Source organism: Alligator sinensis, unplaced genomic scaffold (genome assembly GCF_000455745.1).
Source record: "Alligator sinensis unplaced genomic scaffold, ASM45574v1 scaffold272_4, whole genome shotgun sequence".
Taxonomy (NCBI): domain Eukaryota; kingdom Metazoa; phylum Chordata; order Crocodylia; family Alligatoridae; genus Alligator; species Alligator sinensis.
The window spans coordinates 282,739-306,237 of NW_005842750.1; the positions used below are offsets into that span (position 1 = coordinate 282,739).

At 41.3% G+C, this 23,499-nt stretch overlaps 1 long non-coding RNA gene across 4 annotated transcripts in view; it reads right to left on the reverse strand.

The window, feature by feature from the left end:
- Positions 1 to 23,499, reverse strand: part of LOC112552079 — a 52,087-nt gene that overhangs the window by 9,814 nt on the left and 18,774 nt on the right. Inside the window, exon 3 of one of the 4 annotated variants that reach the window (XR_003096423.1) lies at positions 4,987 to 5,880. The exons of 2 other annotated variants lie outside the window; for them this stretch is intronic. This is a non-coding gene — a long non-coding RNA (uncharacterized LOC112552079). Of the gene's footprint in view, positions 1 to 4,986; positions 5,881 to 18,759; positions 18,888 to 23,499 lie in introns of those variants that run through there. One more of the 4 variants, XR_003096422.1, reaches the window with a different exon arrangement.

Genomic DNA, 23,499 nt, shown 5'->3' on the forward strand with positions numbered 1-23,499 from the left:
AGATGACCCCAGCGAGAAGCCTATCCAGCCTTCTCTTAAAGAGCCCCAAGGTAGGGGAGAGCACCACCTCCCTTGGAAGCCCATTGCAAATTCTGGCCACCCTTCCCGTGAAGAAGTTTTTCCTGATATCTAGCCTAAATCTGCTCGCTGTCAGTTTGTGCTCATTGTTCCTTGTTACCCTAAGAGGTGCCCTGGTGAACAAAGCATCTCCAGTTCCTTGTGCACACTCCCCCACAATGAATTTGTAGGCAGCCACAGGATCACCTTTCAGCCTTCTCTTGAGGAGGCTGAAGAGATCCAGGTCCCTTAAATGCTCCTCATAGGGCTTGGCCTGCAAACTCTTAATCATATGAGTGGCCCTTCTCTGGAGCCTCTCAAGCTTATCCACATCCTTCTTAAAATATGGTGCCCAAAACAGGGCACAACAGCCCTGCAGTCTGACAAATGCCGTATGGAGGGAAAATATGATAAGCAAAGGCACAGTAATGTTATGTTTTGTCACTTGGCATACTACTTCTTTGTAAAGCCAAGAACAGAATTCCTATTGTTCTAGGAACATAGGACTGGAAAGAATCTCTTGGGCCTGAATTCTCAGTTCTGTACACCATAGTAATGAGTACATTAGGGGCGCATCTACTTGAGATGCTTTACTGTATAGTAGATTAGTCTACTGTGCAGTAAAGCATCACCATCTATACATGTGCAGCACTTACTATGTAGTAAATGAGTCTACTGCCTGGTTGACTACTAGCTGTAGATACAGGCAGTAAATTAACAATGCAGTAGTGCATATGTAGACAACTGACCAAGAGCAAATTGCGGGAGTGGAGGAACTGTCCCATATTCTAGGCAGCTGCCTCCCAGCCCCAATCAGCAGATCAGGGCACAGAGCTAGGAACCTGTTCTCTCTCCCAGCAGCTGGTTCCCAGGAGCTGGACAACTGCTGGGGGAGGGAACAGTTGCTGTTGTCCAGCTTCTGATGCAGGAGACAGTTTCCCAGCCATGAGCCCTGATCTGCCAATCAGAGTGCAGGGCTGGGAGGTAGCTGACGCAGAAGAAGGACATGGGCCCATGGGCCACTCAGGGAAGCTTGGAGCTCCTCTTGGCTGCTGGGGATGGGGGGGAGCAGAACAGGGCAGGAGTAGCCCTGCACTAAACTGCTCCAAATGGGCACACATGTAGATGTGTTCCCAAGGAAAGCTTACTGTGTGGTAACCTTACATCACATTAAGAACACATGTAGACACACCTAAGATGTATTCAAATACCCATGTGATATTGAATAGGCAATAAATGTTATGTTTCTGTTTATGCTCTGCCTGCTTGATTTTGCTCATAGAAACGAATCAGTTAATTAGGACACAGGAAAGGTTGTAACAGTTTTAAAGTGTGTTGTAAGCATTGTCCCCAAGATACTAAAGGGGGATCTAATTGTGGCCTTCTCATTCTGCTACTGAAATACTTTGTGGCCATAAGCAAGAAAGAGTAGGGTTTTCAAAGGGAAATGGGGATTAGTCACTTAATTTCTCCATTAATTTGTTCTTTTTCCTACTATTTGTCAAATGGGGATACTTTGTCAATACCTGAATTCATAAAGAAATTTGAGCTCTCAAGTGCAATTTGTCTGGTTTGCTGGCTCTTGTGGGATTTATTATGCTAGCTAAACTTTTACATTCACCTCTCATTTCTGACTGATTTGAAGGAAAGCTGAACTTTCATGTCCGCTCTAATTTTGTCCAAACCAGTTCACCCATCACTAAATAAGACCTACTTTAAACACCTCAGAGACATAGTAGACCCAGTAAAGCAACACTTCATCAGAAAAACAGCAGCATGCTGCTGAAAAGTAAACACTAAAAGTAAAAAATGATCATTTTCATGAATGAGTTTGACTTTCAAAAGCACTGTCCAAACATACTCCCTGAAAGAAGAAACATTAAACAAAAATTCCTCTGTCCTTTGCACCATTCTAATGTAATGGTAATTAACCTCCCTTTGAATGTGTTTCTATCCAAAAGAAACAAGTTATTATATCAAATTAAAAACCTCTCATACAAACCATAGATAACCCTTTCTCTGCCTCACTTGTTCCCAACATTTAAAGTAACATGGGTTTTTTCACATAAACTCTCTTTTTTAATCTACTCACAAAATGAGATGTTTAAATGAGTAAGTCATCAAAATATACATAAGTTAAGTAATCATGTTCTTTACTACATAGCAATCAAAATATATTTGTTTTAAAGACATCACTTTTACTTTCTTAATTTCTATTGCCACATTCTTTCACAATGTCCAAGTGCATTACAAAAAAAGTAAGTACTACATAAGGGATTCTCAACCAAGGTACTATGGCACACTGGGGTGTCTTGAGTTACTTTAAAAGGTGCCATAGGGTGCCCCACAATGTTAGCACTGTTAGGTTTGTAAACATGATTCACATGATAAACTCATTTTACAGGTAGTAATCCATTATGTTAAAAAAGTCTGATGTGTTGTGGTCTTTTTACTTTTTCCAATAGGAAATTTTATCTGATATTTTTCTGTAATAAAAAAAGGAGTAAAAACTAAGAACTGGCATTTTTCAAGGAGTGTTCGGGTGCATCTACATATGTTGCTGCACCGTTGCCTAGTTTAGTATACATTAAGTGCACACATCTACATGTGTGCATGCTTACTGCACAGAAAAAAGCCTTAAAACCCTTGTAGATTTGCTACCTGAAAATGCACATAGCAAATTTAAGCACAATTAGTTACTGTGCAGTAATGCACATGTAGCCATGACCCAAGAGCAAGTTTGCTCCTGGGTCTGCTCAGCCACTAGCGGGGTGCAGACTAGGAGCTGGTCCTGTTCTGGAGCTAGGCTGCTTCTATGGCAGCCTGTCTGCAGGGTATAAGAGCCTGCAGCCATTTTGTGCCCTGGGGAAAACACATCAGGGAGCCTGAGGGCACTTCAGGCCTTGTGTGTCACCCTTGGCAGGCCACAGGATACCTATGCCTGCCTGCCAGCCCCCCAGGATCCCTTATAGGGAGCTTTTGTGCAGCAGGGCCAGTGCCCCCTGCCTGTTGCTCACCCACAGCAGCATTCCCTGTGCCTGTAAGTGCTGTGGGGCATATCATCTGCCATGTGGCTAGCAGTTCCATGCTGTGTCCCTGCACGAGGTGCTGCTGGCAGCTGTGTAAGGCTGGCAACATTGGGATAATCATATGGGGGCCCAGAGAGCTGGCACAGGACTCAGCATGACCTCATCCTCCCCATCCAGACCCAGGGTTACACACGTGTGCATGCCCATGGCCTCCACCTAGGGCCCAAACTAGAGCCTGGAGGAGACTGGTGACCTTGTGGCACTGTGGGGTTACATGAAGGTGGAGGCCACGGGTGATGACCTTCAGACTCTGGATACTACTCTCAGGATAATTCTCTGGATTTCAATATTGCGCTGTTAGACAGGAGGGTGTGACCCAATTGCACATATACAAACACACAAATCAATTAGGTGCATACATACACACCACCAACTCAGGCACATACACATCCAAACCAGCCTAGGTACATGCATACCTATCATCAACTTAAGCACATACACACACCAAAAATTAGACAACAATCAGTTGTCAATATTCACACACTCCATCCACAGATCACTAAATCATATATCACTCACATGATGACATATATTCACCAGTTCACACACATACCACCCACCTACACAAACATACATGCGAGTTCCTAACTTGGATGGTATGGTATGTATGTGTGTGTTTGGGGTACTTGGGATACCTGGGGGAGGGTTAAGGTGAGAGAGAAAGTGTAAGGAGTGAAAGTTTCTGGAACCGGAATTAGAACAGAGAGAAGCTGGATTGAGGAACTGAGGCTTGGGGTTACTTAAGGTTAAGTGGCCCCCAGGTTACTCACTGTCACTGGTGCAAGGGAAAAAGCCTAGTGGCAAGGAGGAGACAGCCAGGAAAGAAACTCAGGCAGAAACTTGGGAGCTTGGGGCTAGAAACTGAGGCAGACAGCTGGGAGCTTGGGGCTGGAAACTGAGACAGACAGCTGGGAGTTTGGGGGGCAGTTAAGTAGTGGCAAGGAGGAAACAGTCAGAAAACAGAAAAAAACCCAACTCAGGGTTTCAAATAACAGGTTTATTAAACAGACTACACAGCCCCATTAAATTATTGGTTCTCTCTCTCTCTCTCACACACACACACACACACACACACTAGAGACTCAGTGGGAGGGTTAGAGTGCAGGTAGGGAAGAGAAGCAGAGTCCAAGTCGTTGGTTGAAGAGAGGGTGGGGGTGATAGCTACCTATCCGGGCTAGAAAGGGGTCCTTTTCAGTAGGTGTTGTCCAGAGGGGGGGTCTCCGACAGGGCCTCTGGATGGATAGGTGGTGTGGCATGGTGCTGGTCCAGATAGAGATGGCGTCCCACGAAGTCAGTCTTCATTACCCCTTTTTATGGGGCAGACTACCTCTGATCTCCTATGGGGAGGGCATGTCCAGGCAATGTTAGTTCTGTTCCAGAGGGTTCCAGATGTTCTTACTGAGCATGTGCAGCCTTGGCACAATGGTGGGCTCCCTCATCTTTTGTTTCTTGAATGCTGAGGGTGGTTCCAATGGCTGGGTCATTGGTCCAAGTATTTGTTTTGATGGTTTGGTCATTCAGAGGGAGCTATTTTTAGACCTACTGCCATTGTCTCTCAAGCACCCTCATTCATCCCCATTCATTCAGGAACCAAGTTACATAGGAGGGGTATGTATGAGTCATAGGTTACACAACAGGGCATGGGGACAAGATGGAGACTTGACAAATAAAATGGAAACTTGACATGACTTATGCTAACTTACATATTAGGACTAAATCATATAGAATCAGTAAAACAGTAATATGGAACAGTAAAAATCAATACAATATAAAGGAGAAAAAACAAATACAACTTGCTATCAAAATAAAATGCTGAAGCTTATCCTATGTCTTAGCTCTCTTATACTTATCTATATGGAATAGAGGGAGAGAAAAAGTAAGAAATGGTTGGGGAAGTGGGGGGAATGCATTTTAAAAGAAAAAAAAAGAAACACTGGGGGTTTTGCTACACTGTGCCTGGTAGACTTGTGCATACCCACTGCTGCCTAGCCCCTGCTCCTAGCCTTGCAGGCCCCTGGCAGTCACCCGGTGCCCCACAGCAGACCCCGACTCTTGGAAGGAGTTCTTCCATCACCTCCCAGCAGCAAGAGCCCCTGGCCCAGCCCCTGCTCCAGGTCCACCACCACCTGCCTGGGTCTAGGCTTGCCACTTGCACCAAATCCAAATGGGTGTGGACCTGGATCTGCTTAGAGCAGCACCAGGATTGGACGTCCCCGCTGCTGGGCCTCGACTCTGCCACTGACCCAAAAACCCTTACTGTGCAGTAGCTTACTGCGCAGTAAATCTAGGTTCAAGTAAATGCACGTGTAGGCATGCAAAGCAGTATCTTGGAACATGCTTAGTCATCAGAACAACACATTAACAAATTCCTCAACTATTTCCTCCTTCAAGGGAACTTTGAGGAAGGAATTCTGTTCAAGGAGTTCTGACCACCATCACAGAAGACAATAGGTCAAAGGACTATCAGGGGACACCATGATGTTTTCTCACCAACCCAGTATACCCCAGAAATACATAACAAATGGGCTTCCCACTCTGAAGTAATATACTCTCATGCAAGCAGTAATCACAACTATCCCAGAGAATGAACTCAGTGAGAAGGACAATATTTCTCTGCTTACATTTCTTGGGTCATTACAGGGACAGTGGGCTTCCCCCTAGTCATGTCTTCTGATAGATTGTTATGGTTCGTAACCTCTCCACATCACAGACTTTGAACCTATAAAGCTTTTTCCTAAAATTAGAAGGGGCAACAGACAATATCAAAATAAATCCCTTTTCCCTGTTGGAAACATAGAGATTCCCCTCTGCATTTAGATCTAATAATTTTAAAGTTAAAAAAAGAATTGTAAGAATTTTTCTATATCCTTATTATGATTCTTATGGAATTATTAGTTTTTGCTGCTGTTCAAAAGAAAATCTTTGTCTCCACACTTCACAGAAAAATCAGATATTCTCATCCCAAGAGCCTGAAATTACATACTGTAGCGAAAGGTCAATGAGCACAGTACAATCTGACTTCTGAACTCGAAATTTTAAGGGTCCTTGTAATGAAATAGAGAGCACAAACCAAAATCTTCTACTCTATTAGGACTCAAAACGGACACAGAGGAATTCCTACACATCTTTCCGTTTGGCAAGATTTGACTAAAAAAAGCTTTGAAATTTTCAAATATTCTGCTACTGCTTTTTCATTTTGGCTAGTGATTCTCATTTAAAGCTGGACAGGAATTAACACATCTCATAAACAGTCTACATGAGTGCTGGTAAAGTTTGGACTTATTAAAAATATTTTAATTTTAAAAAAGGGCCTCAAGACTTTCTTTGATGTGAATAAGACTATTTACTAATAGTAAAGACAATTCAATGGAAGCCCACTCAGACAATGTTCCAGGAATGATACATGGGACGAGAGTCTGTCTCTAATGGCTGTTGCAATGGTCCTTAAAACTTATGACCTGGTTTGAAGCATCCCTTACTAATTACCAGAAAAATATCAGTAAAATATTGTAGGTCAAAAAGTCATTCTATCCAACAGTGCTTCTCCATCTTACAAATTGATTGAATTATCCGGTCACAAATTTGGAAAGGTCAATGCTAACAAGCAGAGTACAGTAATGCAATCCTCCAGACTTCAGAAAACACTTATTTTAGAAATCTATCAAATATAACATTAGGTTTTCTTTCAACTAAAAAAAAGCTAAATCTTCCTAACAAAGTTATAGGTTTTAATATTTATTTTAATGGGAGCTGGCCTTATCTAGAACTATGGAATAAAGGATCAGAGGGGCATATTGCTGATTACCTTCTGCTTCAAACTGAACTTGGAAGGAGTTTGTAATATTTGCATATACACACTAGATAAAATACTGGATACTTTTAATTAATATTACAATTTTTACTTAACTTCTAACAAGTTATATTCATACATAAATAGCTATGCTAATATTAGTCTAAGCATGTCTCTGTTCTACTGCATTACCTTTTTAGACAAGTTCTCACTCTCTTTCACTCACTTACATACACACACACCCACACACACACACACTCTTATACCATTTGGTTCCTACTTCAGGGTTTCTACTGTTATTACAGAGATGAAGATGTTTAGTGTACCAAAGGAGTTCCTAACACCTTGTGGATTTAAATGCCACATTCATATATATCTCCTCTCTCTTCTCAACATTGTTATTCTTACTTAACTAGTAGATTTTACTTTTGGGTATTCTGTATTTAATTTTAGTAAGTTAGGAACTGTTTTAAAGTCACAGTGGAGCAAATTTATCTGTCTATAAGTCCATTTCAGGAATGAATTTAATTTATATAAAAGGTTTAACTATACAAGAAACAGTCTGAAATCAGCACCGGTTGAGACTTTTTTTCTCCTCCTCTCATAGAATCACTGTGGTATTTCAAAGCAGAAATGAACAAGTAGTACTACTTTACCAACTACCATTTCTCTCCACAGGCTTTTGAACAAGAATCCATTCTCAACAGACACTACTAGAAATTACTGGCATATGTTGCTCCATTTATTTCATTGCATATTATTAGGATTGGAAGGGAGAATACTGAAGTGGACAGGATGTTTTTAATGGAATTTCAATAAAAGAACAATGTTTGTGTTTTCAAAAGAGGTCAGCATTTGGCCTATTCCGGTTTCTCTCAAAAGAAAACTGTTATTCCACCAGACTTGCACAGACCAGAGTTACACTGAAGCTAAGTGACTTTGAAAACCACTCCTTTAGATCTAAAATTTAAATGGATTATCTTGATACATTTATATTTAATGACTTGAAAAAATTACATTTCAAATAAATACAAATTAAGTTAAAGTAACTAGAGTAATAAATTTTGGCTACAGCCAATTTTTAAGAATTGCTAACAAAATTTTCAAAAAATCCAAACCAGCTGCTTTTATTGAAGGTTAATGGGGATTTTTCTATTGATTTTCAATGGAAGTAGGAAAAAACAGTACACCACCTGTTAAAAGGAAAAAAAGCAAAAAGGTCAGTGGGTGACTGAACCATGGCCTGGCTTTAGGAATAATCTGTAACATCTCAAGGAATGTCAAAACCCTTGCTATAATCCTATTGAAAACTCATTTGCTTCAGAAGGTTATACAATATGTAGTAGTTCAAATTGAATTATATTTATAGAAGGAGTTACATTAGCTGTTAATGCTCTCTCTTTTCTGCCATAGCTGTATTTATGAGAAACTCTAGATGTATCCCAGAGGCTTTTTAAGGTCAGCATAAATTGTCTTAGTTCCCAAGTTACTGTAATGTCTATATCTATATAGCCTAGAAAAATGATGCAATGCATACTCCAAGGACAAATAATCACAGCAAAATGGAACAATTTAAACATAGAAAAATATTTTCAAAACCAACAGATAAACAAGATGGCTTTTTGTTAGGACTCTAGGCCCTTTAAAGATATTAAAAATATATCCATACAAAAATTTGAGTAAGTGTTCAAATAACTAAATGGTCATTAAACATTATACTTCTGTTGCAAAAAACAAAAACTAGCACAAGGCTCTTTCTAAAATGTGCATTTTCTATTACATTAGTGCAATTGAGCCTGAGATGAACAAATTTACCTATTCCCCTTTATACTTCCATAATTAGACAGTTTTAATATTTAAACTGTTTTGTCTCAGAACTGACAAATTTAAATGAAAGCTGGCTTATTAATGTAAAGGACATGATTCCATTTTGTTAATAAAAGGTAAATATTGGTCATGGGACATACTGTTTCTTATTAAAATTAGTATAATGTAATGCATCAATGTTTCATCTATTTAAGCAGCCCGTGGTCAACATCAAACATTGACATAGCAACCTTGTAATGGATATAGGCTAGGGACAGAAGTTACACATTCATTGGTTGAAGTGATCAGAAACTGGTTTATACCTGTAACAGAACAGAAATACAGTCCATATAAACCAGTTTCAAAATGGTTGAATGTAGTATCAGACTTATCTGATTTGAGTCAAATCAGTTTATGAAACTTCTGTCCCATACCCCTTCCTGGTTCTTATTGCTGGCTACAACTGTGGACCACAAATCCCAGAAGCACCAGGAAGCAAGAAGAGGAAGTGATGAGCAACCCTGCAGAGTCCTGCTTGTGTGATTGTGGACTGTGAATTCCAGAGATCTTGCAGGCAGCAGGAAGAAGTGAACACATAGCCAGAAAGCCATGCTCTAGCATCCCCCGACTTCTGGCCTGAGCCAGAAATGTGGCTGCATTTCCTGAATCAAAGGTCTGTTCACTTCTGTTTCAATTTAATCTGTGCATCTTAGACTAACCTGAAAAGACTGAATCAATTTAGTCTCAGACTCTTTGACCATCTGTAGTTAGCCATTGAGTCCCCATAATGTATCTAACTTAGTAATAATATCTTACAGTGGAATGTCAGTGGTTATTATCTCATGCTCCAAGTATTAAGTAATTAGAACTTTTACTTTAGATATTACAGTTACCCATAGCAGACCTAGTATGTCCCTTACTTTCAGCTGGTTTGGCTGGATCAATAAAAAGAGCTGAAACTATATAACTCTCCATATAAATTTCATAGACACTAGGGCTGGAAGGGACCCCGTAGGATCATCAAGTCCAGCCCCCTGCCACAGGGGGAGGAAGTCAGCAGGCATCATAGGATCCCAGAAAGATATCATCCAAATGTCCCTTGAAGGCATTCAATGTAGGTGTTTGAACCACCTCTGGCGGCAGTCTATCCCTTGGGGGCTCGGACAGTAAAGAAGTTCCTCCTTATGTGCAGCCTGAAACGGTCATGGAGGAGTTTGTGACCATTCAACCTTGTCACCCCTTGGGTCACTCTGGTGAACAAATGTTCCCCCAGATCCTGGTGAGCACCCCTGATAAACTTGTAGGTGGCCACTAGATCACCCCGGAGCTTGCGCTTTTCCAGGCTGAAGAGTCCCATGGCTCTCAGCCTGTCATCATAAGGTCTGTTGTCCTGACCTCTGATCATGCACATGGCTCTTCTCTGCACTCTCTCAAGCGTCTCCACATCCTTTTTGAATTGTGGACCCCAAAACTGGATGTAGTACTCCAGCTGCAGCCTCACCAAGGCCGAGCACCATGGGAGAATAACGTCCTGGGATTTGCTTGAGAAACATCTGTGGATGCAAGTCAGTGTTTTCCTTGCTTTACTAGCCACAGCATCACATTGAAGGCTCATGTTCATCTTGTGGTCAATCAGGACCCCCAAGTCCCTTTCGTCTGTACTACTAATCAGTGTAGCACTGCCGAGCCTATAAGCATGCTGCAGGTTTTTCCTCCCAAGCTGGAGAACCTTGTATTTGTCAGTGTTAAACACCATCAGGTTCTCATGTACCCATTTCATGAGCCTGTCAAGATCTGCCAGGATCACCCTCCTGTCCTCAGGTGTGGATGCTTTGCCCCAGAGTTTGGTGCTGTCGGTGAACTTGGCCAGTCCACTTCTGACATCAATGTCTACATCATTAATGAAAATATTAAATAGTATAGGCCCTAGGACAGAGCCTTGAGGGACCCCACTGGTCACAGCACACCACGACAATTGACTTCCATCAACCACCACCCTCTGGATCCTACTGCGGAGCCAATTCCTTAGCCAGCAGATTGTGGTGAGGCCAAGGCCTCTGTTAGCCAGTTTTGCCAAGAGGTGATCATGGGATACCAGATCAAAGGCTTTTTTAAAGTCAAGATATACAACATCAATCTCTTCCCCCTTGTCCAGGTGATAGATCACCTGCTCATAAAAGGAAATGAAATTGGTCAAGCAAGACCTACCCACAACAAACCCATGCTGGCTATCCCTCAGGATGTGGCCATCAGCCAGTCTGTTAAGGATGGCCTCTTTGATAATCTTTTCCAAGACCTTCCCCAGGATAGAGGTCAGGATGATGGGCTTATAGTTTGCTGGATCCACTTTCCTCCATTTCTTGAAGATAGGTACCACATTGGCCTTCTTCCAATCCTTCGGCACTTCACCAGAGCACCAGAAGTTCTCAAGATCCATGCTAGGGGCTGAGCTATGATGCTTGCCAGCTCCTTGAGTACCCTGGGGTGTAAACTGTCAGGCCTGACTGACTTGAAGGTATCCAGCCTCTCAAGGTTTCCCTTCGTGAAGTCAGCTTTGATGAAGGGCAAGGAATCTCCCTCACCTGGACCTCCCTGTCCCATAGTAGGCAGGGGCGTCCCATGGGACTGGTGAAAAACTGACACAAAGTACCCATTTAGGAAGTTTGCTTTTGCCTGGACTTTGGTTGTCAGTTGTCCCATCTGGTTTAGCAGGGGTCCAATGTTGCCATTGATTTTCCTCCAGCTCCCCACATATCTAAAAAAGGACTTTTTATTGTCCTTGATATTTGTAGCTAACATAGAGAGCCAAGAATTGAATTGTAACCTTCAGATAGTCAGTCTTGGAGTCACAGGCTATTTCAAAGGCAGAGTGCAACAACTCACTATCCTTAGTTTAAACACACAGTTATACTTTTCACTACAGACGTTTGTGCCTATCATCCATGTAGAAGTTGGTGACACAGAATCAGTAAATAGGCCCTCAGGATTTCCTGCTTGGGACAAGAGCAGGAAACTGTGGCTGCCTAGGGACAGGGTTTGTGTATCCTGTTGGCTGAGTGAAAACACGTAAAGGAAGAAGGAAATTTTGTGGAGTACCAGCAGAAGAAGGAGGAGCTAGGAGAATCACCAGGGTGGCTGGAAGGTGTCACAATGCCAACGCACCCACCACTGCTAGCCCTGCCTTTGCTTATATCTGTGCAGCCTCTGTCCAAGCAGAGTCACTGACCAATAAGGCTTCCACCCAGATTCTGATCTGCTTTGCAGGGTTTGTGATTTGTATGTCCCTGCCAGGAACAGACAGGTGTGTGTGTGGGGGGAGGGGGGTGCTTGCAGTGTGAGAAATTCCTCCTGGTGGATTCTGTCAAGATTGCAGTAAGGAAGGTGCAGGAGAAGGTGGATAGGCTCCACAAACATGAGGTCTTCATCAACTTGATCCACAAAGAGACCTCCAGTATCATGAAAGAACAAGCAGAGGGAGCATCGGAAAATACAGAAGACATTCATTCTTTGGAAACTGGAAGCTAGAAGATTGCAGCTTGTCATTTTTCGCAACAGATAGCACTCCTATTCTGAACCTGTGGCTGTCCAGGTGGAGAACAGTTATAAAGCCATGGCAATGGATGAGAAGGAGGCCATTCCAGTAACAGGAGAAGTCATTCCGTATTTTCTTGGGCGGGGGGGTGGGGTGGAAGTTGAGACCTCTCCTCTCAAGAGGAAGTGATTTGTGGGAATGATTGATGACTTCTCCCTACAAGGCAGGGAATCATCCATTTGCTGGCTTGACCTGTTGTCTCCGAAGGTCTGCTTCCTGGTAGAAGCCCTCATATGAGATATCACAGCTTGCCAAGACTTGTTCAACATTCTGACTACTATCCCATGCTGATCGTCCATGTAGGCACTTATGATACTGCCAGATGTGAATCTGAGTGCATCCAAAATGATGATTTGGCTTATTTAACCATGGGGTAGTGCTCCAAGATGAGGGACTGCTGGGAAGAGATGGGAAAAGTGTCTTTGCATACAGGCTTAGTAACTTAGCGAGAAGGGCTTTAACCAGGTTCCCTGGTGGATAGAGACAAAAGCCCAGAAGTAATTAAAGAGCCTTAGGACCTAGGATAAAAACTTAATAGGAGGAAGCAAAAACAGAAGCCTTAGTAATGTTTGGGCTAATATTTTGATACAGATGATAGACAGAGTGACTAGAGGGGAGGCTTTTCTTAACTTGCTGCTCATAAACAGGTGGCACTTGGTTGAGAATGTGATGGTGGAAGGCAACTTTTTCTAATCAGCCTTGAACTCAATCCTACCTTGATATACTAAAACCATTGTGTGTCATATCATGCTCATTGTGTGTTGTTGTGTAGTTTTCAAGAATTTTAACTAAACATTCCTAAAATTAGTATCAGCTACCTCAACATTCTATTTTTATGCTTTCAAGATTTAAAAAATTGTTGGAGAAACACCCAAGTAAAACGTTCTAAGGCAACTCCATTTACTGGAGTTATGGCTCAGAAAATAAACTTTTCATTCAAGAAAGGTACATTTACCCATGCTCCAAGAGTGTGAGTGTGTGGGGGTCGGGTCTTTAATTAGAATGGTTCTGAGAGCCAGTCCAATTAAAGTGCTGTCACATCTCATGTATCAGCCCTGCATTTAAAAATGGCAGCAGGGGTGCTTCAATGAAAGCTTGTTCAATGAGTTTTAGTTCAAGCACCCCCACCACCATTTAAGTGTGGGGATGCTGATACATGAGATACAAGAGGCTGCTGGAGCATGGTAATTGCCATGCTGCAGCAGACTTGATTAATCACTGGAATTCCAGCATATTGGAGCATCCTCTGTGCTTGTGTATAGGCATCTGAAAGTTCTGCCATTTGTCCAGTTCATCTAGCCAGTCACATACAAGATCTACCACAGACAAATGCAGTAGATCATTTATTAAATCAAATTGCCTTAGTGTAGTATGAATCACTGACATTGCAGGGATGACTGGTCAGAAAGATGCTTCAATATATGTTGCTGATTCATAGAAAAGGAAAAAGAAATTCACCATCTACTGTTACGGCTGCTTTCAAGGTAACTGCAAATTTAATGTGCCATGGATTAAAATGTAAAACAAAACAAATTCTTTCCATAAAGAATTTTGTCAAAGTGCAGTAAGGATGCATTTATAAATAGTGTAGGAAGTGTAATGATCAGTAGTTGGTTGCGAGTATGTTTCATTTGTACCTACAAAGCACGTCAGGAGCTGTTATAGATAGTTAGGAAATGTACTTAAAAGCAACTAGTTTGTTTGAAGCCATATGGTAATTGATTGACCATTTATTAAAAGTTCAGTTAATGATTTTTAACCCTCTGTAAATGATTATTAAATGTAACACAAATACATTATGACAGGTATGGAGGATTAGAAAATACATCTACTAACCACTTCTATACAAGTACACAGTTAATACAAATTTGTAGATGTGCATTTCAAAAGGGATATTGATAGCTTACATGTGAAAATATTATGGAAATGAAGTGTGTGTGTTTGCTTAAACAGATTAAAACATAACAATACAAGGATCTGAACCTCGGAATGAAATATTTTTCCTCTGTTAGACTGAACCAGTTTTTAAATTTAAATCCAAGTTGCTTGGATGAAGTTCAATAAGAATGTAACTATAGTTAAATTAGAATATTAGACTATAGTTACCAAGTCCATTTTCTATAATGCTTTGGCCCATTCTTCCTTGGAGGACTTAAGTGCTACTCCCATTGATTTCAGTTGGATTGTACAATGTAACAAGGACCCTAGTGAGCACCTTAAAATGCTTGCTATAAATAATAAGGAAAATGTGATCCCCTGAATATTTTGTAACTCTGGGTTCATACCATTCTGCCAGGTATAATCCTTGCCCCCGTCTTTAAATTCAGTATAACCTCTAGTTTTCGATGGGATGGGGAAAAAATAAAACAAGACTGCAAACCTATGTTTGCTTTATCAGCTTGTCAATAATTACATTGCATGCTTAGCTATTTACTGACTCATCTCCCAGTCAGGAAAGGCAGAGTGCTATAGATTCAGTGTTTATACTTGTTTATCATTTGTAAGATCTGAGTTGCAGTATAAACGTGTTCTGAATAATTGCTAGAAAGAGGCCTGCTTAAATACTTAATAGCGGTTACTGAGATGCTGCATGTGTTTAAGAAACCAATGTACATGAAGTCCTCTACTATAGCTAAAGAAGTATTAACACCAGCTTAAAAGGGACCAAATGAGCTTCCAGCATAGAAAAATGCAAGACTTAAAGGTTAGTCTTAAAAATTACTTTGTAAAACTGTCATTATGAGATTCCATGTTTGTTACGTCTTCCTGATTATTCCATCTAGCACCAGTTACTCCATCTATTACCAGTTTAGAAATGAAAATTTGTTCCATCACTTCCAGGAATACAAAATAACCTTAGATTTGCAGAGTTAAGCTGCTGTTTTTTAATTTGCACATTATGGCTACATCCAGACAAGTACTGATGTTTGTTTCCCAAGAGATCTGTAGCAACTGTGCCACTGCTACATGTCCCTAGGGAATGCCTGTGCTACATGCACTCTGGTGCATGGCAAGTTATCCTGGGTCGGGTAGGGGAGGCTGGGGCCAGCACTTGTGCTGGCCCCAGCAGCCTTACCAGCAGCCGTAGTGCTCCTGCATCTGGGAGCTTGGACAGCAGCTGGAGCATGACCAGGCCTTGGTTTTGGGTGGCACATGCTGCTGCCACATGTGTCATCCTGCTTTTTGTTGGTGTGGGGTTTTTTACTTCAGGATCTACTGAAGGTAGCTGTGCCCACCGGGCCTCGAACATCTTGTCCCGGGAGGCTTTGTTCCGGATAGAGGATGGTGTCCACCTTGTTATCCCAGGTGGCCCATCAAGTGGATGTTTGCTCCAAACGTGGTCCTCCCCTATCTCTCCTGCCATGACTTTGAATCTTACTACAGTGTGGGGGGCGGGGGGGGGCAGGACCACTCTGATTCCCCCGAGGGCGCACTGTCTCCCTGGTGGTCTTCTACAAGGTTCCACCTCCCCTCTACCTCGCCCTTATACCCAGCCTGGCGGGTCACTGTTGTTCCTGTGGCCAAACTCCTGAGCAACGGGTCCCTAGTGTCTCCTAGGTTTTCGTGCACATTGACTTTCCTTAATGCTAACCCCGATCCTGAGGCTCACACCACCATTGGGTCTCCCCCAGTGCCCTGATACTCAACCCCTCCAGAAGTGGGAAACACAAACCATATCACAACAAAACCCCAAAAGAAAAAAGCATTCTAGACACCCCTCTCGGTACCCCTCAGTACCCACATCTGGCCCCTAAAGCCTAATCAGACAAATCCTGCTCCCCCCAACTTTATGGGGCTATCCTCAGCTCCCCACGTGGTCATGGTACCCCATGGCTCTCCCCGGGCTTCCTCTCCCTCGCTGCCCTGGCTCCTATATCTTCAGGCCCCCTGAGGCCCTCCACCGTCCAACCTGGTTGAATGCTGAGTAATGGGTTGGCCTCTCCCCCTCCTCCACGGTGGCCGCTGGAATTAGGGTCCCTCTGGGCTCTTCCTTCCTGTTCTTCGGTTCTTCTCACAGGAGCTCCTGCTCCTAGTGCAGTGTCATCTTTGCTGCAGCCAGCGGCTCCTGGCTTGCCATGCGAGGTGTCGGATCCTCCCCAGCTGGGGAGCACTGCTTCCAGCCCCGCTTGCTCCACTCAGAGCTTAATGGAGGCCCCTTCAGCTGGGGTTTCTCCCGGCGTCTGTTTCCCTGCCCCTTTGCTGGCCGCTCGCTTTATTTCTGCTGACCGATGATCGCCGCTGATGTCACTGGCCGGCCGCAGCTGTATGAAGGTGCAGCTGAAGACTTGCACGGGCTCCTCCCTTTTGTCTCTCCCTGCGACAGTAGCTGCATGGGGAATGCCTGCATGTGTGGTGTATGGAGCCACAGATGGGTTTGTGGTGCCACATACTGCACATCCACACTCATCTGGATGCAGCCTATGACTAGCAACAGAGATGCACCAGGCCAAATTATTAATTCAGATTCACCTTGCACCCCTCTATTGTTTTCCCTCTGTAACACCAGTATAAATTTTCTTAAAGCTAATGCAGTTCCTATATATCAATACTTTCAGTGGTTGATTCTTAAAAAGTAAGAGAAAAGCAGAAAAAAAACTTGAGTATTACCACATCTCCTACCCTTCAGTTTAGTGATTATTTTTTTAACATCATAGAATGGAGTCAATCTGCATATTCAAAATCAAAAAACAAGTTCATTATATCATTTATGATTCTAAGATAATGCTCTAAAAACCAGCCACTAATCTCCTATGATCAGTTATCTTATTGTGAATTTTAGTGCTACAGTTAGCAGAAACATAATTGCCCTACTTAGTTTCCTCTACCTCAGTTTCCCCATAATGATCCCTATTGGAAAAGCCTTTACAGAGTCACGTACCTCAAGTTATACTTCAGAGGAGGAGGAAGAAGAAAATGGAGATAGTGATGGTAATTATAAAAATGGATGAAGACTAGTTTTATAAAAGGGTATTTGATTTACACAGTAAAGAGCTCCATTTGCTAATGAGAAACATATCATTAGTAAAAGTCTTCCATTGACTTCATTTGTAAAAATGAGGATTTAGTTGGAACAAACATTCTCTTTCATCTTGATATTCAAAGACCTCTTCCCCAAGTCAAAATGACACTTGACATTGCATCCCAAAGGCAAATAAGGAGATGAAGAAGATAGAAACAGAGGCATATTCAGTTGGAATGAAAGGAGTCTGAATACTCAATAAAAATATGAGGGGCAAGACTTCTTGTGATACAGTTGGTCCAGTAAAAAGTATAATTGGGAGAGCTGTTGGAAAGTTATTGAGCAATGAGTGTGCTTCCGCACGAGCCTGCGTAGCAATAAAGCCACTATTTGACACTAATGCTAGGTGAAGAAAGTAAATGCCTGAAAGTTGTTTTCAGAAATGATGTGGGAGGGACTTACATGCCTAAGAAAATTAGGACTGGATTTTCAAAGGTATTCAGGCATGTAGAGATGCTGGCAGATACCTATTAGAATTTCTAAAGGCCCCTTAGAAAGCCAGACTACTGTTGGAAATGTGCTATTTGCACATGACACTATTAAATAAATGGCAGCAGTCAATTCCTAGCTGTAGTGTCTATGCAGTCCTAAATACAATTCACTACTCCATCCTCAAGGTGGGAAAATAATGGACCCCTTTGGGACAGGTTCTGTATTGAAACAAAATGAAACAGAAATATTTCTGCTCAGCACAGTGTTAAAAAAAAAAAAAAAAGATATGATTTCCTAATCCTCAAAGCTCTCTGCTGATCCTGGGCCTCTGCTGAAGACAAAGCTGTGTAGGCTGAAGGCTAAAGCAGTGCTCTTAAAGAGTTTAATATTCCATCTAAGAATTGCCCATTATCCTAAATCTCTAATCTCAGACACCTGGCTGGTTTGGGTGGAGAAAGAAAGGTGTGCCCTGGAATAGCTAGACCATCGAAGAGTTCTATCACAGTGAAGGTATTCTTGTCCGAAATGATTCAGCTGCCTTTGTGCTACTAGGAAGGTGCTATCTATGTACCAGAGAATCCGGCAGAGTAACTGTGATGTGGTATCTAGGGAAAAGCAGGCTCTTTGTTTAATTAACTGTACTGTAGTTTTTTGGTTAGTTGTTTTTCCCCCACAATATTAAGTCATGCTTTCTGCCTAGGTGAATGAGCTTTGTCCTCATTTCATTACCTCAGAAGTCAGAAACATAATGCAAAATGCTATATTTCTGTTGTTAGCCATATACATGTTGCTTCAACAATCTACTTATACAATCAAATGCTAATTGTCCTAATATTTATCTATATAAAAGCTTTCCTTACATAAAAACGATGTAAACAAACTGTAGTATGAAACTGTCACTCACATGGGCTGAGAGGATTTCAAATAAAAGGAGAAAGTTGGCAACTCCTAGGGGTTTCACTGTTACCTGCTTTGGATCCCACTGTCACAAGTCGTTTCTTCTAGTTCATCAGCCAAGCCAGTGTGACTAGGACAAGCTACCATTTGTTCTCTTGCCATGTCCATTATTTCCTAGGTACAGTTCATTTGGCAGAACAACATCTGAAAATCAGCATATTGTTATCAGTGGTTGCTGAACTGTATAAAACAATCGTACAGATGAATACCACTGTCTAATCTTATCTTTCCATTAGGAGTTCTCAATGATTTGGCCCTTAGTAATCCAACTAAATGTTACTAGGCAACATTATTTTATTTTAAATCATTCCCCAACAAGTTTTAAGATTCAGCATCCAAGCTGAAGAACCCTACCTGGATTAACTCTGTGGGGTTCATAAATGGACAGAAAGACACTGTTAAACAGCTATTATTGGATTTTGATAATACATAGGAGTCCCAGTCATGGAAGGATTCTATTGTGCTATGTGCTGTACAAACACAGAATAGAAAGACAGCCCCTACTTACAATGCAAGTGTAAGACACTAAAAGTGTTGTATCTTTGCTGTATCATTTGAACCCTAGCCATATTTGTTTTGTTAGGTTTCTGTAGCAATGAGTTTTCTGAGCTTAGAGAAGAAAGGATTCCTCTAGAAGGAGAGAAGGACTAACACAGGCTTCTACAGCTCATTAATGTGTGTGTGTGTGTGTGTGTGTGTAATATGACTGGGAATACATTTAGAAGGTCACTCCCTGACACTAGTAATGCTCATTTTCCTACTGAGCCAACCCTCATCTATTTGGTAAATGTATTTGTATTTTAGAGCATAGAAAATAATGAATCAGAAAATAATCCTAACAGTCACCTAAAGGACATTTTGCATTTCAACCATTGTGAAAGTTAACAAAACTTGAACGGGTGATTGGTTTGCTTCTGTTGTATTTCAATAATGAGAACTGTCACCTTTCCACCACATAATTTGTACTACAGATCAGGTTTCAGGGTTTCATTTCTTTAAATTTTGTTGAAAGGAATATTGGGGGTAGGGGTTGGAGGGGGAGGAAGAGTGGGAAAACTACAAAGAGAAGGGTATTTAAAAATGTAAGTAAGCAAGGGTATGTATGCAACAATTTTTGTTATGGATTCCAGTCTTAATACAGTAAATTAATTTCAACAATAGTTTGAAGATGTATTTCAAGTTTCAGGCTAGAATGAATATTAATAAGTGGGTTTTAATTCCCTGATGTCATGGTTTATAATGGAACCCCCTGGCAAACTATGCAGAATTGGGACTTTGGTATAGTACTGCATTACCATTACAGTCAATCAATCGTATATTTTTGCGTGCCATGAACTCTCTATTATCAGTCACGGAGTAGGTCTCAGAGGATTGCTCTGTTCTTCCTGGTTAGGTGGTAGTAGTATAGGGTAGGAAACAGAAAAAATGAAATGATGAGTCATCATTCTTTTCCTTTGCTTTGGCCCTTATCTTACTCCTTGCAACAAAGCAAAAATATATTGTTGATGTGGAATTTCAGATTGTGGATTTCTTGTGCTAATGTTCTTCCATTGAACACTTTACACGATTATATATAATCATGCTGATTTTGATTAGATTTCAGATAGCCTGAGCAATATAGTAACAATCTTCCCCAGATGACAGTTCCCACAGGGTACAACATCAACAGCTGCAATATAGTACAAGCAAATAATGCTCCTCTCTTACAAATCTCAGAGATAAAAAATGTAGTTCCCTCTTGTGCCATCACACCAGATTTTTTCTGCATTACTTTACAGTATAGAAAGAAAAAGAGTCAATCCCTAGGGGTGTATAAAGTGTTCTTGGCAGGACTGTGTATGTAGCAGTGGGACACAGATTGCTCATGGTTTTAAAAAATAGATGTTTCAATCATGACCTGGGAACTGTTAATGAAGCATTCACACTATTACAAAGAAGAAATGCAACAGCAGAAAACCAATCCCTTAGCTCTTGAGAAACATGCAAGAGTGCAATGGGTGTCTCTGTGAAATCTACAAGGATAGATAATATTAGCAGGTAGAAACAAAGCGTTCCTTCAAAGTATGGAAGAAAATAGTTTTGAAGTAATAATTCCTGTGTTGGAAAGGTTACACCAGCTCTTCCTTTTCATGTGCACTATAAAATCAGCAATTTTAGGAAGATGTTTGATTTGAATAACATGATTCACAAAAACACTCATGTTTAAGAAGGGTCTCCTTAGCAGAAGGTAAACTCATTTATTCACTTAACTGCTGTAATTGTACTGAAGCAAAACAAGCTGTATTTTCATTCTAGCAGCAAAAATCACAAAATATAGCATATAAGCCATTAGGGCATTACTTTCACTATTTCACAGATGGAGATGTAAGTTGTTAAGGTTCCAGTTTGTCCTTTAAAGCCCAGTGAATGTTTTCAGAGATATTCTGTCTGTAAGGGGTTCTGAATATTTCTACAGATTATTGGGGGGGGGGGGGGGGGGGAGGGAGGAAGAAGTGGCTGTACTCTATATAGTACTAGCCTCAGACCACAAACCAGCAATGAAGAGGAGCCAGAATTACAACTGTTCTGATAAATGATATTCTTCCATTTATTTGGGGTAGTTAAAATCATGAAGAATGCTAACAAAACCTTTGAATTATATGTTGCAAGCAGCTAGATCTTTGCTTCCATCTGACATAGAAATGCTGGAGAGAAGGTAGCTTATTTTATCTTTCCTTTATGTGGGGATGTCTAGAGACAGAATTTGAACCTGTTTGCATTGGGTAACATAGAAAGGGACAAAAGGAGAAGTAGCACAAAGTCTATACAAAGGTTCTACTGTTTTTAAAAATGGTTTCCAATGTGAAGATTTTAATCAATCACTGAGGACAACATCTAGAAGCTCATTTCATTCGGGACATGTGTTCCCTTGGAAAATGATAGAATCAGTGGCCGTGCCTACATGAGATGCTGACTGTGCAGTAACTCATTACTACTTTGCAGTAGCACTGCATGGTAGGTAACATTATGCAACACTATTGCGCAGTAGTAATGAGCTACTGTGCAGTCAGCATCACCTAAAAGCCATTTGGCAATGCTAGTGCACACTAACTCTGGCTATTGTGCAGTCATTTAGTACTTGTTTATACAAGTACTAAATTCAACCATATGACTGCATATACAAATACTAAATGACTGCACAGTAACAACTGCACACTCAGCATCTTGTGTAGACATGGTCAGTATAACGTGTTATATCTACATAGATATAATATCTATTATAATAATAATATCTATTATAATAATATCATATAATAGATCTAGATTATAATAGATATTATATAATAAATATCTATTATAATCTAGATCTATTATATCTATTTTATCTACATGGATTATAAAGTGGAAGGTCAAGCCTTCTATGATAGGCAGACAATTTCTCGGCTACCCGAGAAGAACATCCTTGCTGGTTGTGTTTTTATCTTTGTGTTGGGAAAGTGAGGTTTATAATTCATTTTCTTGTTTTTTCCTTTGTGTGTCTGTGTGTGTGTGTGCACACGCATGCACACGCGCACATTAATGCACAGTGAAGCCTTACACTGTCGTTGTCAATTGTTTTTAAGGAGGGACCTTTTTGCATATTTTTCTGAAGCGCTGCGTACAGGCCATGTCCAGATGCACTATATACGTGTATTCAGTAGACTGCATGTATATATGTGTGTGTGTGTGTGTGTGTATGTTGTGTACACACACACAACACACATGCACACAAAGTATTCAGTAGTATCCATTGTTTGGATCCATTGAGACTTTCTTATATCCTTGTGAAATTTGCTTCCCTCCCAAACAGGCACACACACACACACAAAGGAAAACAGCCCCCTCCTCCAAAAATAATCACCCTCCCACATTTTCAGTCATCTGACATTTAGAATTGCCACTCTTCTTGAACTGAAATGGAAAATCCAGGGCTAAGCTACATGTAGTGCTTCAGAAACTTTGGCTAGCATGCCTAAATAATAATACTTTTGAAAAAAATAATGTGCACTAAGAACAGAAACATAAATATCCTGTAGCCCAGGTAGTACCCAATTATGTACTCCCCTCTCCAATTGAAGGGAATATTAGCAGGGCAGGTGCACTGTGGGATGAACCTGCCAGCTGGATGCAGTTTCCTTCCTTCCCCTATAGAGTCACACTCAGACACTCAATAAATTTAACTATGTACAATTTTAATATGATATAAAAGTTGTCATATTAACATATTTACACTTAAAATATAGGAGCCATAGACAGCTTATCTACAAGTCAATACAATTATATACAGGTGAAGAATCAGGGAAGATGAAAGCAAAGGTCTCATTAAAAGATCATGCAATCTTAAACTCTAATGTGGTGTAACAGTTACAAAGCATAAGGTGCAGGACTCACAAAATATGAGGTGCAAAAACATAAGATTCACAAGCTAAATCTCTAAAAGAAACAAAGAACAACCCTTGTTGTCCTAGGGCAGTGGCAATGCCCCAAAGATAAGGAGAGGGAAAAATCCCCAGTGCCCTTCAGGCTCCTTGCTAACTAACTTGAATAGCCCACAAAGGGAAACTCCCTGGGAGACCTCCCCTGTTGGGGGCTTCCCCTCTTGCTGCTAGTCCCAACTGATGGGGGGGGCAGGAATCCCTCCTCTCCTGTGGGAATCCCCTTCCCTGGGAACTCACAACTCTCCCAGGATCTGGTGAGGCTGCGCTTGTCGTCCCCAGGTGAGGCCTTTCCTCTCTCA